Genomic DNA, 16,396 nt, shown 5'->3' with positions numbered 1-16,396 from the left:
AATGAGGCGTGACTCATCACCTGCTGACTTTTTCTTCAACTGATGGCTGCAGAGCACAGTGTCTGCACAGTTAGACATTGATGTCGGTGTCAGAAAGAATAAAGATCAGAAAACAGGGTACTTGGTATGATTTGACCACTTAGTTGATCTTTATCCTTTCTGTCAGTTCTCCAGTGGGTAATATTGTGTGTGTCTACACCAGGAGGCTGTAGCTGCATATTACAGATATAACATATGAGGCAGCTCTTCAGTTGCAGGAAGTTTCCAATCTCAGCAACTGTGGGTCTCCTGTGGAATGACGTGGAAGTTCTTCAAATGCCAAAGCAATGAGGGCACTATATCTGCTGTTTTTATTGAGGGCCTGACACTTAACTTAAGCAGGGATGCCTGTGAGAGATGATCCTCTGGGCAGGGAGGTAGATTAAGTTCTTGTTGCTGCCACCTGGAAGTCACATGTGGATGTGCAGGTCCAGTGCTGCTGGAACTGATTGTTTCTCTTTGAGTCAACAGGTTGTTTATAAGCAACTGCTGATGTGCATCATGTTCATATTGTTAAGTGAGGGTTATTTTTAAGTGTGACAAGAAGATGGTTAGGGCATTGTGACTTCAGAGTCTCTGCCATGACAGTGTTGGGTGTAGTGCCTGCGTTACAGTGATGTCTTTTCCTGGTCTTAAAATAATTGAGAGCCAGATGCTGTTAAGGGATAAAGGGTTTTTACCTCAGTATTTAATAAGGATCTTTATGGTGCACCACTTTGCCAAGGTGGGATGCGCTGCCATGCACACACCTGATAGATCGTGTGTACAATTTATAGACCTTACAAATTAGCATAACTATCAGATGCCCCAGTGGGAGGCCAGGATGAATGGTGTGATATTCCCCCATCCAAGGAATTCTTCCCTGGATGGGACAGATCTCTAATTTACAGGATATATTCTAGAGGAGGCCTTGGTTTCCCAAGGTAGTGTAGGGTTTTCCAGCCTCCCATTATGAGGCCTTTAGGATGTTTGGTCTCCTGGCCTAACAAGATACTAGGACTATGCTAAGTTATCAGACTTAAGGAATTAGAAGTATGCATGTTAAGAATTCTGAGGATACATAAAAGTTATATAAAAGCTATATTAAAAAAAAGGCAAAAAAATCATCTTGGCATCAACACAGAGGCTCACATTTCCTGGTGCTGGCTGGCTGCCATTTTGATACAGCCTGTAAGGAGCTTCTTAGCTTTAAGAAATTTTTGAACAGTGTAGTTCAACTTTCCCTTATTCATTATTGATAAGCGCAGAGGCTGAAATGCTTATCACTGTGCTTCAGTGCAGATGTTCTCTGCTTGGGCTTTTCGTATGTCTCTTGCCCAGCTGCTCTCTGGGTGTTTCCCACAACATCTTCTCCATCTCATTTCCTGTGCAGTTCCCTACTGCTATACCTATGCCAAAAATGCCTTTCAGCTGCCCTCTCTGTAGCGGTCAAGCTCTTGTGAAAGCAACTCAAAATCCTTCCATGTCGTATTCGAGTGATGCATTATGTCATGGGTCACATATGCGTGTCTTATCACTGGATGGTGCTGTGTACTGCACGTTTTTGGTTATAGATTTTCTCAGAAACAAATGAACTTCTTCTATGGCTTGTGTAGCTCTAACTTCACCTTCGGCACGACATGGTTGCTGGGAACCAGATACAGTCTTTCAGCTGACTGCTTTGGCAGGGTTTTTTTCTGGAAAGGGCTTACATTCAGCTCATGACAAATATTTAGCATCCATTTTTCCATATCTTTAACTTTTCTTATTAAAGTCTGTAAAATGTCCCAGGATAGGGGGCTTTTTTTGCCTTTCCACAGGAAGGAAGGAGTCTTTACTGCAACACTTCCCTTTCTTGGTTATTTGCTTTGCCCTAAAGCTGAGGAAGCCATTCCTTTCTGTCCTCATGCAGTGAAATCCTGTGTGACCTGCAGTAAAAGCCACTTTCTATCTGAAGTTCCCTGGCAATTTTAAGGGCCTGTTGAGTCTTTAGACTCTAGCAGAAGAGCCAATGCTCAGTCTTTACCAAATAGCTTTTCAATTTTAGATACCTATTCCAAAATTCCAGTTCAAGACAAACATGGAAAATTCATTGTCAAACATGTAATATGTCAGCCACAAAATTAGGTCAATTTAGCAGAAATTATGTGCTTTCTGAGTTAAAAGACATCTAAAAAGAAAAAACATTTACTTTTCATTAACAGCTTAAAAAATAAATCCTACTTAGAAACTTTAAAATTCATTCTATAAATATGATAGAACAGTTTTCAGAGATCCCAAGAGCCTGCTTTAAAGTCTCTTTCTGTCCAGTTTCCTCCATTGGCATGTATCAGGTTACAGAGTTGTGTCTCATGTTGTCTCCTGATGTTCAGCCCTTGCTCTATCACTCGCCCAGCCCAGAGCAGCCAAAAGTCCTCTGAAGCCTTTGAGGTAAATGGTAGTTTTTGCTGTTCCCATCTCAAAAAAACCCCAAACAAACAAGCAATATGAAGAAAACAAAGAAACAAAAACCCAAACCAAACAAAAACAAATAAACAAACAAAAAACCGAAAAGAAAAACTCCAAAGAAAACCCCACAAGAAACTTGACCAAAACCCTACCTTCCACCTACCACCTGTGAGACTAATTTTATAGTAATGCTTCAGTGCAAGAACCAGTCATATGGGCGTGGCAGGGTGAAGGTAAAAAATTGTTGCCTGTCATTCAGGAGAGCATAGACCACAGGAGTGATGCAGAGCTACTCATCCTTGCAACTGCTGCATAGTGTACATAGACATTAATTTTTTACTGGAATAGGAACACATTCAAGTCTTTGAATACAGACCATTATTTTTACCTCAGTGAGCTCTTGCACCTTCAAAAATAGCTCAAAGAAAAGACCCATGTAATTTATGGGGAGTCTTCTGATATTTGGGCTCCCCAAACCAGCAAAATTAAGGTATCTTTCTTATTGTGTCTTCTGTGTTTGCTCCTTTTCCAAGCTCCTTGCACAAAAAGGTTTTTGATCAACAAAGAAATGATGAGCAGATTATTTCTCTAGATCCTCTTTGGCAGCAGTAATTTTGAAATGCTTTCCAACACCAGTAATTCCAGTAGAGACTTGCATTCCAAAAAGCAAAATTTAATCTGGCATTTCTGCTATTTTTCCAAAGACCCACTTTCCAAAGACCACCCCACAACACGTGCAGGGCTAGAAAGCAGTTACTCACCTGAAATCTATGTTAATTGAATTTAGTTCTTCCCTTCCTTAACACACCTGCCTTGTGGGTGAGATATATCATATTAGTCAATGCAAGTTTTCTGTAATGATCTGAAAGAAGTATGGGAATATAGTTGAGAGATTGTAGTATAGTTGCTAATATACATATGGAATGCAGGATTGAGGTCTCCAGCAGTATGTTGCCAGCTTTGGGAAATTTGTAACGCTTTGTCAAAATGACCCAAGGTGGCGGGGAACAGCTAAAATCAATGAATATTCAAATGCTCATTCATTTTAAGTGGGTAATTATTCACGAATTTCAGTGAGTTTAGGCATCAGGGCAGAAATGTGAACCCCAGATGACACAGAGCTAACTGTGTGGCCTCCTAAAGGAGCTTCTGACCATATGGAGATATAATATTTCTAGTACCCACAGGAGAGGACTCTTACCCTAGTGGGAACTGATTCTAAAATCTCTTATCTGTATAAAATGACCACACAGCAGTTTGTCAAAACAGTGTTGTCAAAACTCTATTTTTACATAAGCAATACTCAAATGGTTGATAGGCTTGAGCTAGGGTCCTAGCTTGGAGAGTACACAGGACCCAGTCTTGTCATTTGGCTCTGATTTTAAAGCTGTTTTTTAACAGCCATTTAGAAAGCTATGGTCACACACAGTTTCTACCTGTTCTGGTGCCTTTCTTCATATTTGCCTGTGAACAATTGACAGTTAAATACCTCTATGTGGGATCTCATTCATTTGAAAATATCTTTTTGCTCAGAAATGTGATTGTAAAAATTCTGTGGGCATGTTTCCCACATTCAGTTTTGTTCCTTGCTAGTTTCAGTATTGTCTACATTATGCTTAAAATCTTCCTTATAAGAAATTCTCTTATAAACTCAGCCTACCATTCAGGAGTCCAAATACTTTCTTCTTTAGTTGTTAATCACCACTCGTGGTGAAAATGCAATGGCCCTTGTTTTCCCCTGCCACAGCTTTTCAATCAAGGTTAGATGTAACACATAGTTAGGGTTAACACACTGGCCCATGTATTTCACAGTTCATTGTCAACACTGCTTCTAAAAGGAAATAACCAAGCTCATTCTTTGCTGCTTTGTCACTGCAGAGAAGACAAAGAACAGAAGCAACAATAGCAACAAAAATTTGATGTCTAAGCAGATATTATTTAAAGGCAGTGACAAAATGCTTTTTTAAATGGATTTTTTATTATTATTCAGTGGGATTCATTCTCTTTGTTCCAAATACTTATGAAATTTTAGCATTTATGCATAATTTCTGTAACAACTTAAAGATTCTGTGTTTTGTCCATTTTTGTCCTTAAAATAAATAATATGCAGTTTTGCCATGGGAAAAATAATAAAATTCCCTAATAACTTTGTTAAATTGTTTGCAGGTGCCAGTCGTAAGTATAGACATGAATAAGCCAAAATAATAATTGTGTAATAATAAAGAACCATAATACAGAAATACAGCATGAATAAACTGAAACATCAAAGGGTCTTGAATATAGTTCCAGTCTTTTATTACATATGGTAATCTCTGGGTTATGAAATGTCTATCACCCCTGTTCTTATGATACAGCAACCTGCTACAATTTCTTTTTATTAGGGAGCAGATGTAACTTTTTTGAGAAAATGCAAGTATCAAGAACTCTGTTCTTGATATTTTGCAAAAAGTATTAAATAACATGCTCTGTCATCTAATAGAGAAAAGTTTTTGATTCTATAATATAAAATGCAGTAACCTTTCTTCAGCATTTGTGTATATCTGTTGTCTCCCACAGAAGCTTGCTAGAATTCTTGACATTTAGCTTCAAGCACAATATTTACTCTGCACCACGCTTATCTCCATAAGCACGGTGAGTGATCTGCATTTATCCAGGCTCCAGCTTCTGGTGGCAGAGAAGGGTACAAGCAGCTGACATTGTGACCCTGAAATTGCTCTAGCCTTAGAGCAAACAAAGCCTTCTGCTGAACAGTTATAGTTTAGGGGAGGTTTTGGCAGTTTAGTAGAATTAGCTGTGACAGAGGGATGCTGCAGAGGATCCTGCCACACTTCTTCCCCCTGTAGGCACAACTTCTGTTTCTGAGGGTGAGAAATACTGTGCTAGACAATGAAAGCCATCACCCTTTTATGCTGCCCTACAGACACCTTGACAACACCACTCCTGTGCTGCAGCAAAGTTATGCTTGTAATTGTAAAGAGCAAGGACAGAAGTAATGTCAACCTGGCTTCAACAGCAATCCTAGAAATATCTTGCAAGCATTCTTCCAACATTGGTGTCAGCAGAGTACTTCCATGGAAAAGGCATGTCTGTGTTTTGATGAAATGCAGAGTGCTAATAAAGTGATGTGTTTAGATACAATTTCCCATCTACTGCATCAGCAATCCATTCTGTACCCATCCTGGAAGCTGCTCTGCTAATAGATTGGCTCCTGATATGATGTCTGAAGCCCCTAATCAATTATTTTTGCGTTTTCTTGGCTCAGAACAGAGGGAGCTTTCTGTAAAGTAAGTCCTGGCTCAAACATTCTCTGCTTTTTCTCTGGGTGTATTTGTATATATATGTGTGTGATAGATATATAATGATGTGCCATCTCTGCCTCTAGAGCCTGATGATTTTCTCTTATAGTCTATGTCAAATCCTCAAACACAGCTCTGGAGGGCCATGAAATAAATCTCCCTCAAAAATCAGTCTATCTCTTGTGTAATGAGCTGAGTATAGCACCCATTAGCAAGCAAGAGGTCGTGTCATTCTGTTAAAGCAGTAACTTTGCCCTTCCCTCCATGGTACTCCATGACCTGGCATTTGAGGGGCAGCAACCACATCATGGGGTCACTTTCAGCCCAGCAGTTCATCCACAGGGCTGGAGAAAAGCCTTACACCAGGGGTCACCTGGGCTGCTCTGGGGAGTGAGCTGCTCTTTGATGGCAGACACTTCTTTAGTATCCTATAACCAATTTGTAAAGGTGGCTGATTGCCCAGGTGGGGTTTTATTTGCATGCCTGACTTTTTTCCTTTTTTTTTTGTGTGTGTGTGTGTGTGTGTGTGTGTGTGACTATGACAGTATGCAAATATGAGTGTCCTGCACCCCAGGATAATGACAAGGAGTGGAGGTAATTTTTAAGGAGAAGCTGTATAAGCATGGCACAGTTATAGTTCTTGATGTAAAGAAAGTCACCAATTCACAAAGGAATTTGATTACCTCTATCCATTATACACACACAGTGAGTGATCGTGCTACTAACCATCTGTCATCTATTTCATTTGCATCATCAACACCTGCCCTGTTTATCTGCTACATTCTTTTCTTCTCTGAATTCTTACACTGCTTTAATAAAATACAGAAGTGTTATTGTTAAAAACCAATTAATTTACAATCCTCCACAGAGATCGTATTACTTATATTTCAATTTAGCTTCTAATGACCTGCTTTCTTGCAAAATGACTTAATTCTGGTGTCAAAGATTAGTTATTAGACATTACCCTGATGCACCAGTCATGTACTGCTGAGACAGCCAAAGCAGCTCTAGGTGTCCCCAGTCATTAATCAGAACTCAGAGACATTTTCCCTATAACTCATTACAGAACCTGATTTCATCTGCCACTTTAACTCTTTGCTTTACTGAGTATTTTAAATCTACTTTTCTTTTTTGTTTTAATAGTTTGGACCTTCAAGGGGGAGAAAATTATTGGAAGCTAACTGCTTTGGAAAAAACCTGTTGTTGCTTGTGTTTTCTGCTGGCCCTCTGCGGAAAAATTAATTTTGCATCTCAACTGTTATGTGAATGGGGCCTAAAAAGCAGGACTTCTTGCTCCCTACATTGGTTTTGGGAGAAATTAACACAATTGGAATTTCCACACAATTACAGCACAGGATGTACATCCCCTCCGATGACAAGAGGTGGTGTTATAACAATAGACCACGGAGGCCAAGCTGCTTCCATGGGAGTGTCTTGGGAAGGCAGCTAGCACCAGCCACCTCTTTCCTGGGCTTAACAAAAGGCATTATGAAGCAAGTGGACAAATCCAGCCAATTCTTACAGCATCAGCTTGGGGTTGTGGGCATTCAGAAGAATGGCTGGTTTTGCAGTTCACACATTGATGTTTCATACACAAAATATTATGTGCAATCTAGGGTAGGGCCAAATTCTTATTTCTCACCATATTCCAGGCAAGGGTTGACTTTTCTTGCAAATAAACTTGTCTGGCTTCTTCCTCCTTCACAAGTGGTGTAGCACTTTACTGAGAGCAACCTTATTTGTGAGGCATTTGCAGGCTGCGATTTACAGACAGTAAGGATGGATTTGATCTTTGGAAAACAGTATAAAGCACTATGCTGTGTCTTTGTTTATAGATTCTGTAACACATAAGAGAAATACTTGCCATTATATTGAATCCCAAATCTTTAAAACATTTCAGCAACTAGGGCATAAATATTGCATATACAGATGAATGGATTATATGTAGAAATTAAACCTTTTAAACAATTTATGTCAACTTAAGCTTTTGAACAATTACATGCAGAGTATTTTTAAAATGCATAACAAAATTAAAACTTCAGGCTTATAAAAACTCATTCATGGAGATGGCACAACTGGTAGGATTTAATGTAGAAAAGGTTATTTCTTTTATTCACAGCCAAGTCTATATGCCGCAGTACTACTTCCAATAAAATTTTATTTTTAGCATGTGTAAGTGGTGCAGTTGAGAGTGGGTGAAATTTTTTACTTTCCCAAATCACAGTAACTTCTATCTGTTGAAAACTGAAAAGATACCTATAAAGTGCTGTAAAAGGCAAATAATGTCTCATTAGACTTCTTGACAACTGCATACCATGCTGAAAGAATAAGAGATGCTCTTTGTTTTCCTAAAGCACAGGAATTTGCTGTAGAGTGTAAGCTGATGAAACTTCAACAGCTCTCTTATAAGAAGCAGGATTTTTTTCACAATAGACTGTCAAGGGACATGTGAATAGTACACCAGACTAACTCTTAAACATCAGGCATTCTATGAAATGATCAAACTCAGCTATGAGGGCCTAAGAATAACTTTCTTTGGATGGCAGAGGTGGGACATTGTTCTTCACATACTGTGAATGCTAAAGTCATACATAAAACATTTTGCTATGTGAGTGTTCTGTTTCTCTAGCTTATAATATTTGCAGATAAAATTAATCTGAAACATTAATATCTTCAATACTGAGAGGATCAACCCTTTGGACAATATATTATGTCTCTTTGTATGAGCATCTTTAACAGTGCTGTTTCCAAATAATACAGAATAATTGTTTCAATCAGACTAATAAAGAATTCACATTTATAATAGTTTCTACACAGGTTGATGGAGCATGGTGGTAGGGCAGGAAACATCCACCTAGAGCCTAAAATATCTTCAGATATAATCCTAAAATGATTCTGTTTTCAAATGGTGAAATGTTATGCCTTCAACTCAGGCGGCACATCATCAGCATCCAGATCAGGAGTTATGCCAAACTAGATGCAATCTAATATGGAAATGAGATGTTGGCCTTGATATTGTGTCATTCTTCTGAATGGGATCACCTGCACCCATATCTCCTAAGAGGAAATTTCAAACAGAGTTAGCTCCTTAAACCTTCTAATTAAAATGAGAAATCCCCAGGCTTCCATGACTCAGCCTCGGAAAAAGATTATTAGGAATTTAATAGGGAAAATATCGCATCTCAGACCATCTGTGACCCAGTGCTCTGTGAGAATTTAAAGAAAACTGGAGGGAGGAGGTGCACGCTCCAAAGCACACTCTAGAAGTATTTTGTTGGAGCTGCAATAAATCAACATAGTTAGAGTACAACCTTTTTCAGATTTAATTACTGTTACATAATTATTAGCAAAGCAGTCTCCTCTGAAACTGTAGAACTCATTATATCAAAAATCCCCAAGCTCCTGATGGAATTTATAAGCTAGGTACTCTCTTCCTAGCTCTGGCAAAATGCAATAAGATGCATTTGATTTTGTCTCCAGCAATATTTTTAGTGTGGTGAGTTATTCTATTCTATTCTATTCTATTCTATTCTATTCTATTCTATTCTATTCTATTCTATTCTATTCTATTCTATTCTATTCATTTTTGTTTGGGGAATATTCCCTATTTGCCTTTTTTATTATAAAACATATTTATTTTCATTTGTACACTTTTATGCTCCTGGAAGAGAATCTAGACATAAGCACTCAGGGACAGATACCCTTTCCCCGTTGCTGTAAGGGATTCACATCTCATTTTCTCCATCATTCTAGCAGCTACTGATCAAACTAAAGTATGGATTCCCCTCATGGAGATGACAAAGGACAAAATTTTTATTGACTTTTCCCAGAAGTTTTGCTATGAATACAGTTTCAAAACCTGCCAATGATGTGAACAAATTGCCACCAGGGAAGACTGTTTGGTGTCTATCTCAAGCAAGCCTGGGGCCAGCCCCTTCCCTGGCCATTCTTGCCTGGTTAGAGACTTTTGACAGCTGCCTCCTGGCTCCTCTGTTGGACAATGGAGAGATTGCAGGATGCCCTGATGGACAGGCTGACCCCTAAATCCATGACATTGCTTCATAGAAGCAGTAAGAGGCATCTCCCTCAGAGAGCTGAGAGAACAAGTGAAGACTGGTAATGGCCACAGCTTCTTTAGAGTCACATTGTTTCACAGCTGGCGGGACTGAGCTGGGGAATAAGCAAGGTCTCAGTTCAATCAGGTGAAAAAACTACAGCAATCCCCCCCTTTCCTATTTCTTCCCTCAGTCAGGAAAACGCAATTCTTAGCAGAACTTGTACTAGCACAGCCCAACCATCAGCCCTGGGCAGTACTCCTAAGGCTAAACAGGTCTTTAGTTCCCTGTGAGCTGATGAGGCACAAGTCTAGTAAAATTATCATAGTATGTTAAGGGGTAACTCACAGATAATCAATGCTTTTGTGCCACAGCACAAAGCTGAAATGATATTTACCTGCTGAAATTGCTATGATAATGCTGCCAGATGGAACAAGACCAGCCTGCTTTTTCTTGAGCTGCATACATTTGAGGCATCAGACAGTAACTGGTCTCCCTGCATTTACCCACTCCAAAATATGATTTTGTTGTTGTATTAGTTGACTTGAAAAATTGCAAATCTTATCCTGGTAATTACATATATGTGCAAAATTTCTCAGCTCAATCAAATATTTTTAACCTAGAGACAAAATTGTTGAGATGACACTTCCCCCAAGGTTTAAACTTGTGCCTTACAAAAGGCTATGCTGGGTCAGGTATATCGGAATATTCACTTTTGCTCTGCATCTAATATAATCTAATTATCTTCATGGTTATTACAGGAAAAATAACAAGAAATAAAAGATAAATTAATTTTGCATAACACTTTAATGTGCTCTGTATCTATATTTAATAAATGATACACTTAATATACTCCAAAAGAGAGATTAAGAAAGAAAGCAAGAATGTTTATGGGCCCTCTTTCCTATAAAAGGCTCAAGGTTCAGGATGTGCATTTCATATGGTGCCATCTGAAGTAAAGTTTGCTGCACTACATCTCTAATAGATAATATATGAATAGATGGTTTAGAGAGGAAGAGGGAATGATAGAGAGAGCTTGAAACTGGATTTCTAAATGAAGGATTAGTCAGTATATATTTTTTTTTTTCTTTTCTTCCACAGGAAAAAGCAGTTGCTTGAAGTGTTCTGGAGAAGTACATCTTGAGGAGATCACAAGGAGAAATTATAATAATTAAGGAAAGAGGAATCTATCTATAGTGTAATATTTGTTGGTGGGCTCAAGAAGAAAATATGGTATATAAAACAGAAGACAAAGAACATGAAGATATCCTAGTTCCATGCATGAAGTTTATTTGAATTGCAGAGAGATCCAGATCTAGCTGCTTATCTGAATAAATCTTCTTCTGAAGCATCTCACTGAAAAAGTGTACTGAGCTTATTTTCTTGGGCTCATCCTTATTTTGTGAAAGATGGGCTCAGGAGGCTTATTGGCATGGAGGCAGAGAGCATGATTTGGGTAGTTTTGTGGGCCACTGGGTAGAGCATCAGATTGAGGTTTCAGACTCTTGAGCAAGTTACCATAGCTTAATGAGTTCCTATGTAGCAGCTGAGCTGTTGCAAATGTAGGGTAGCACATGCTAATTTCAACTATTTTCACTGGGGCTCAGCTGATGCATGGCAGCCATTAAGCCAAAGTAGCTCAGTCACATGTCTGAAATCTGATTTAAGGAATCTGGGTTCATCTTGGTTCAGGAAGTGGATCACTAGGTTTCTGCTCATTTTGTAACTTCTTGGGACAGCAGTTTCATCTTGGGTTTCCTCATGCGTTTAAACTGTAGTAATGGTGCCAGCTCACAAATATGAAATGTTCTGAGGGAAGTGAAAAAAAAAGGGAATGTTATTGAAAAAAAAGAGAATGTTATTACAGGATGTTTGGATTTCATTGACTAAAAGTGTGGAGGATGTTGAACTTTGGCAGAACTAAATGCAAGTTTTTATTGTTATCCCCATTAATATTTGAGTAAATCCAGTGTGTTTAAAGGAGTTTTGCTGGTAGGAACAAGGGCAGACTCTTGCCAAAGTGATCTGGCCTTCTATTGGCAAGCACACATAATCTCAGCTGAGATCTATCACATTTCCTGGGAAGCGCTGAGGAAAGGATGGAAAATCAGGAAATGTGAATTTTATTTACCACTTGCTAACTTTAGGACTTTAAATAGTATCATATGTTCCTATCCTCTCAAGAAAGGTGAGAGCACAAATGTCCATTTTTATTTTTTCCCAATATGGTATGCTTTTAATAATTTAATATTGAGAATTTTATTTTCTCCCTTGTTTGAAATGAAGGTCTCCCCTGTGGAAGGATTTTATTTTGTATTTGTGTACTGATCATAACATGTGGCACTCCAGACAGCTATTCTGCTCAGAGCTGAAAAACATCAAGCCGCTCCTTTAATACTACCAATAAACATTTTTGTTATTTTTTTCCACAAAGTGGTACTCTAAGCATTGTGCCAGTTCTCCAAGTGACAGATGCTCTTTGAGGTAAAAGAAAAGTATCAGTATTTACTGGTTACTCTAACTATTCCAAAACAATTTAAGAATCACTAAATCCTAAAATATTTATGTATGCATTTCAGTTACAGTACTCTGCTACTCTTTATTAGACAGATTGACAAAATACATGTATCATCAGAGTTACGATTGCCATGATAATTACTCGAGGGAATAGCTCTGTAATGAAAATGTAAAATAAAACCATAGTATTGTGTACAGTGATTAAATATTTTTGTGATTATTTATTCAAAAGTCATTAGGGTTGTTCATATATCAAAATGTTTGATCCAAAAATAACATCTTGCTGCAAAAATGATAACTGTATTCTTAAAATAGCAGTTTTGGAAATTGCAAAGAACAATGCTTTTCACATTCTCACAGTTCATTTCTTGTCTTGCTCCTCCTGTTACAAAGGACTTGAAGATAATAGACTCACAAACTTCAACAAAAGTCGTCTGACACCACTCCTGTGTGCATTTACAGTGGATGCTAACATGGAACGGCAGAGCAAGATTTGAAGCTCTGGATTTGGGGTCCTCCCTTGTAAATATATGCAGCCTTTGCCTAGTTATTCATCAGACTAAAGATTTTCAAAAGAGCTGTGCTAGCCCCCTCAGCTACTGCTTCTGGGCTGGCAGAAGCAGCTGTCTCTTACCATTATGCCTGGAGGAAGCGGTGGCATTTGCCAGAAACTCCCTTTGTGTCAAACTCATTTTCTACATTCTCTTATTTCATTTGCATAGTCAACTGGTCCTTATGCCTCAAGAAAATCAGGAGAGCATGTGAGGAATAAGTTGTTAGAAATGGAGGTGCATGAACAGACGTCATTATATTCCCGACAGATCTGCCAGCTCACGAGAACATAACACCAGAGAGAGACTCTCTGTACTCACAGTTGACAGTACTAAAATAAAGAAGGCAGCTCCCCCGCTCCCTCGCGTTTCAGGAAATCATTGTGTAAACGCAGTGAAATATATCCGTGAGCCCTCTCTTCACTGTGATGCCCTTCTGGTGGACAGGGCTTATTGATGTCAGGAGTGCTGGAAAGAGTAAGAATAAAGTTATAATGGGCTGCCTGTTTCTATTTTCTTCCCTCCATCTGTCTCATTTCTTTCACAGTAATTTAGTCCGGGATTGTCCCAAAAGTGTAGGTTAGAAATTAGTCAAAATAACCTGAAATCTTAGAATAGCCTAGATCAGAGACTCCTTGTATTGAATACCTTCACAATCAGGGGTCCAGCATTGTTAGTGCTTTGATCTCTGATGCTCTTTCCTCATCTGTGACTAGCCTGGATGCAATGGTATGCTGATGCTTTTGCTGCCCAGGAGAGGTCTGGCAAAGATATTTTACAGGAGAGGAAATCTATATCTATATGTATGCTGTGCTTACAACAACCACTCTGAACCACCAACAGCTAATGACGCCTCAGATGTGTCTCTGATAAGGAGTCACCAAGAATCTCTTTCTCATTCTTCATGAGTAGCTCCATGGGCGTTTGAGAAGCCTGACCTCCTAATTCTGATCTTGCTCATGTCTTTGATAGGTACTTCCAGGCTGTTACTTGATGTCTTATGGTCTCAGGATGTGAAAGCCTCTTTTTCTGCCCCAGCCTTTTTATTCCAAGTTTTGATAAAACTGGCATTGTGCTTGATGTGGTTTCCCAGCTATAAGTGAAATCCAGACATAGCTGAACAATGTCAAACCAAAACTGATGTCGTCCTACCAAAAAAGTGTCAGTTTCAAGTACCATTAATGAAAGAAAATAATTCTGTGCCTATGATTTTGGCCTTATTTACTGTTGATGTTGATCACCATGCCAGAGCTGGCGCCAGTTTAAAGAAAAAGAGAAAGCATGCTGGGAATCTCTGACAATTTTATTAAAAAAGCTGATCAAAAACTTCCAACAAAGCAAAAATTCTTTGAAATATCTTGCTTTGGTTATAATATATACTCCATTGAATGGGTTTTGTCAAGAAGGAGAAAGAGGGAAGGAATAAGTAATATTGTGACCCATGCAAGCTTACAATCTAGTGAATAGAGCTGTGGCATGGGATGCTGGTGCTCATGGCCTGCTCTTATTTGGAAAGAACTTGGTTTATTGCTCTTGCTCTTAGTCAGGTAATCCATCAACCAGACTTGAATCTAGGGGCATAAATACACTGTAATCATTCTCCAGCAGGCTTTCTTAAGTAAAAATGAGAGTAAAAACGTTGCTGGAATTTGATGCGGTTGAAGAAGGTAAAAGAGACAACTTTGAGAACGGGCACTGCTGCTCATTCAATCATGACAGTGTTCTGCAACAAGATTACTGATAATGAAATGTATGTGCAGCATATTGCCTATATCTAGTTGTTGTGTTCAAGCTAATCACAGTGCATGCACAACTCTGGCTATGTTATGCAAAAATTCAGCATTACCTCACTTACAAGCGGTCTATACATCTCTGTCAAAATTTAAGCTCTTTGGTTGTTTATAAGTTTTGTAGACTTTATTTTTTAAACTTGGTAAAGCTGATGTTGTAACATTTTATTATATTTTGGTCCTGTTGTCACTAAAAGAGACATGGGATGCTCAGTGCTTTTAAAAAATGTGCCTTCATGGTTAGGAGAATAAACTGATAAACAGAAGTTCAGACTACTTTTTAAAATAAGCACTGGTTATATCTGTTGTTCTGTGAATGAATGTCGACGTTCCTCAGTCTTAAGCAGGATATGATAATCCCAAGTGGTGTTAATGATTTGGGACTTTTTGGACTGTTGTGCCTATGTAGGAACCACCTTGAACAGCTTTTCTCCCAGTAAGCACAAGCTGATTTCGTATGCCTACAGACCATTCTGCAAATGAGCCTCTGTAGTGACCAGGGAACCTAAAATTGAAGCCATATGGAAACTTACTGTGCATATTAAATTGCATGCAGCAGTGTTAACAACGTTTTGATTTGTGGCTGCAAGTAATAAATGAATTACATTAATTTTGTAGCTGCAAGCTAATTTATCCAGAATTACTTTTTAATAACCAGCATCATGTTCACTGGTAAGATTTAAATACATTTAGGAAAAAGTCTCAAGATTTTTTCTTAAAAAACATAAATGCTAGATTCTAATTTGAGACTGAGTTTATTTTATAATTCTCTAGATATTTAAAAGCAAATTGCCACAGAGCAGTGGAGTGAACTGGAGACCAGAATACCTCCTCTGGGTGAAGGAACTGGGATAAATCACAGACGAAATGGACAAACCAAGCAAAGATTCTGTTTTGTCTACTACTACCTTCACACTTACTGGCCTGCAGAAGAGAAGGGGCAGGTCTAACAGTGATCTAGGATATCTGAGCAGAGATATCCGTCCTTGTGTGCACTCCTTCCTTGCCAATAACTTATCCTTTTTTGGAGGAGAAATTTCTTCCCAGACAACTTGTTGGTGACTTTAAGGCAGTGAGTGTATGCTTGTAGTCTGGGACTGCCAGAAGTGTGTGTGGTCCCATATAAAATATCTTCTCTTATGCCTTGGTTCATTAATAACATAATTAGTATATTAAAACTAATTCTGTAGAGTTACTTTTGCCCAGAAAGATGCTAAATTTGAAGGGAGGACACATCTCAGCACATGGGTAGCAAAAAGAGTTAAGGGAATATGACCACAGTATCAGTGAGATACTGAACACAAGCAGTGTGTACTGTTAATCACTCATGGAGGCCACTAGGCATATCTTAAATGAAGAGCTTTTCCATAAGGCTGTGCCTGTGCTGGAGACCATTACTCATGGCAGAGTCACCAGTTTACAGAATGTGCTGACATCTGTGTGAGTACCTGAGGGTACAGGGAACCCGTGACTGAGTAAGATGTGGATGTATGGTGCAGCAGCATAATCTCCTCTAGGGCATCTTTGGCAGGCTCAGCTGTTTGAAGTGGCTGTGAATCCAGCACGAAGACCAAACTGACTGTTATGGGGTAGATGATCTGCTGTGTGAAGCAACCAGCTCATTCAAAATGGGGATGGACAGAGTTGGGTTTGGGATGTATTATCCAGGCAAAGCAGACCAGCACCCCAGCTCACATATAATGTGCTGTTTCTGGGGAGGT

Source organism: Pseudopodoces humilis, chromosome 1, assembly GCF_049639895.1.
Source record: "Pseudopodoces humilis isolate 2021_Gansu_Grassland_sample_001 chromosome 1, ASM4963989v1, whole genome shotgun sequence".
Lineage (NCBI taxonomy): Eukaryota > Metazoa > Chordata > Aves > Passeriformes > Paridae > Pseudopodoces > Pseudopodoces humilis.
The sequence above is the reverse complement of the archived record's forward strand: the minus strand, read 5'-3'. Positions refer to the sequence as shown.